The sequence below is a fragment of the Microtus oregoni genome, unplaced genomic scaffold (genome assembly GCF_018167655.1).
Source record: "Microtus oregoni isolate MIOR12 unplaced genomic scaffold, Mior012 000115F_ref0000277, whole genome shotgun sequence".
Lineage (NCBI taxonomy): Eukaryota > Metazoa > Chordata > Mammalia > Rodentia > Cricetidae > Microtus > Microtus oregoni.
The window spans coordinates 2,117,998-2,120,954 of NW_024544744.1; the positions used below are offsets into that span (position 1 = coordinate 2,117,998).

Consider the following 2,957-nt stretch of genomic DNA (forward strand, 5'->3'; position numbering starts at 1 on the left):
TACCGAAACACAAATCTTTAAAAATTGACTTTGAAAACTTTCTAATGGGTCAGCCGACTTTGACGCTAGAAGCGGAAGCACGGCTACGGTTTTGAGCACTCGAGACTCCATCTGACTCAGGCCACTGCGGACCGAGCGAAAACCGAGCGGCGGGCACGTCCCGGGGGTCCGGCTACCGGAGATCCCCCTACCCCGCGGCGTTTGGCCACGCGCCTTGCCCGCAGCGAGTGTCCCAACCCTGAAGTCCTGCAGGCGCCACACCTTTGTGGGTCAGAACTGCCGACTCTGCACAGGTAAACTCATCTCGACCCTGACTGGACTACAGTTGGCCCCTGCTATTTCTCTGGGTCCTGGAAGAGAATGGGTCACAGCTAGGAGCTTTAAGCAACAGATTTTCCACTCCATTCTTTTTTCCCCCGAGTTTCCTGGGAGACACAGTCTTTGGCTTTTCCATCTCAGTTTGTTGCATTGTTACACAGAAAATGTGCCACGCGAGGTCACTGACACCTGGGAAGCTTAGGGAGAATTCCTCTTGGCTTTTAGACCAGCCTGACTACGGAGTGAGACTTTGTGTTCCCCAATATTTGTGAAACCACTTACCTTCATTCCGGGGGACCGGGTTAATAGGAAAGTTGTTAGATAAACAGAGAGAGGTCGGGTTTTTTGGTAGAGACAGACAAAGAAGTGAAAATTCCCACCCAAGTGTGGTGATGTGAGAAAAAGCTGTTCATTCTTTGGAAACGGGGAAGACAAGAGTCTCCATAGCAGTCCTCTAGCTGGGTATGCTGCCTAAGGAAATGAGATGAGCGTGTTAAAGGGACCAGAGCGCTTGTCTACAGTCATTTAAGCACCAGGCAATGAGCAGATGAAGAGAATGTAATACATTGACCCCATGAAAGAGAGTTCAATCATGAAAAGACTTCGGTCTTGTCATTTGCAACAATAAGGATAGGATAAGCCCTCCTCCTTTTAATTCTTCTCCTCATTCTCCTTTCCCCCTTCCTCCTTCTTTTCTTGCAGAGCTAGAAAAGAAAACCCAAGGCCTTGCAATGTAGTCGACATGCTTGTCCCTAGTTAATACCATTATATTAAGCAAATAATGTAGATGCATATGTACCATATGATTTCACTCCATGATGAATATAAAATATTGAACTTCTGGCAATTGGCAGCAGAATAGAGGTAATTGAATCTGGGAAGATACAAGGATGAGAAGAAGCACCAAGTTGTATTAGAGAGGACGGAGGTATTCTAGCGTTCTGTTGACTATAGGATGGCTGTGAATTGATGTGGGATTCACCTTTGTATGCTGTGAATATGATTGGTTAATTAATAAGGAAAACTGGCTTGGCCTGATAGGGCAAAAGAATAGAGGCAGTCAGGGAAAACTAAACTGAATGCTGGGAGAAAGAAGGGTGGAGTCAGAGAGAAGCCATGTAGTCCTGCCAGAGACAGATGCCAAAACTTCAGCCAGTAAGCCACAGTCACGTGGTGATACACAGATGAGTAGAAATGAGTTCAATTAATATGTAAGAGTTAGCCAATAAGAAGCTAGAGCTAATAGGTCAAGCAGTTGTTTAATTAATACAGTTTTTGTGTGATTATTTCAGTTTCTGGACAGCCGGGAAATAAACAAGGTGCCTACTTACTACGAATTGGCATGCTAACGTAGTGTGCTAAATCCATGTAAAACCTGAGAGGACTCCATAGCTGAACCTCCAGAAAGAGTCAGAGATATTTAATTAAAACAATTTTTATGTGATTATTTCCATTTCTGGGCAGCCGGGAAACAAACAAGGGGCCTCCTTACTACAACAGATGATGAATAAGGCATTTTGTACATTTTAAAATATCTAGAACAAAGAAGTTTGCATGTATTCACCAAAAATAAGTGACAAATGATAGAAGAGTTGGAATGTTTAAACTCATTTAAACATTACACAGTGTAAACCAGACAGATTGGCTCATGCACGTAGTCCCAGAACTTTGGAGGGCTGAGATGGGATTACTAGGTTAGGCTACAAAATGATACCCTGTCTCAAAATGATAATAAACAATGATAAAAGTAGGAATGAATTTGGTGCATGTCTTTAATCTCCTCACTTGGAAGGCAGAGGCAGGCAGATTTTTATGATTGGTGAGTTCTGGGATATCCTGGGCTATCAAAGAACCAAACTTGGGCTCCACAGGCTCAGTGAACTACCAGAGCTCCTTCTCAGCCTTTTGCTGACCTCTTACAGAAGACTACAAACCTTTTAATTCTTCATTCCCCCATTGGTTTTATAGATGTAGTCACAAGAAAGAGATTCATTGAGAACTTGATTAATTTTATTTATATAATTAAAATATAATTGCATCTATTTTCCCTTTTCTTTCCTCCCTTCAACCCAACTCCTCCCATGTACTGTCCCCCATCCCTGGGCAAATTCGTGGCTTCTTTTTCTTTAATTGTTTTACACACACTTCTAAATGTTCTAGCTACTTCAAATTACTATCTAAATTACCAGCTGCTCAGTCCACATAATGTTACTTTACCGCTTATTATTTCAGGACTGACCACTTAACAATGGATAACCAGTAGGGGTCTCTTCTCTGAGGAAAACTATTTCTCCTGCCCTCAGCATCCCTTGGTTGAGACCAGGTGAGTTTCTCCTTTCCATATTTGTATGTCTGTTGGTGTCTTGCTCGGTCTTGTCTAGGAAATCCTGGGATAGTTTTGCCTTCTTCTTGGCAAAGCACTTATCACATAGTCAACACCCCAAGTACACAGTTAAACAAGAGCTCCAGGGCATGACATGAGAGTTACAGGAAGAAAAATATTTTTCAAATCCCTAAAAGATGAGAGCAGAACAGTAAAACAAGAAAATTTTTCTTAAAAACACAACGACCACGAAGGGACTCGAACCCTCAATCTTCTGATCCGGAATCAGACGCCTTATCCATTAGGCCACGCGGCC

At 42.8% G+C, this 2,957-nt stretch overlaps 1 non-coding gene across 1 annotated transcript; it reads right to left on the minus strand.

Annotated features, from left to right (window-relative positions):
• Nucleotides 1-2,884: 2,884 nt before the first annotated feature.
• On the minus strand, nucleotides 2,885-2,957 carry Trnar-ccg. The gene has a single exon. It is a non-coding gene; the product is annotated as a tRNA-Arg (tRNA).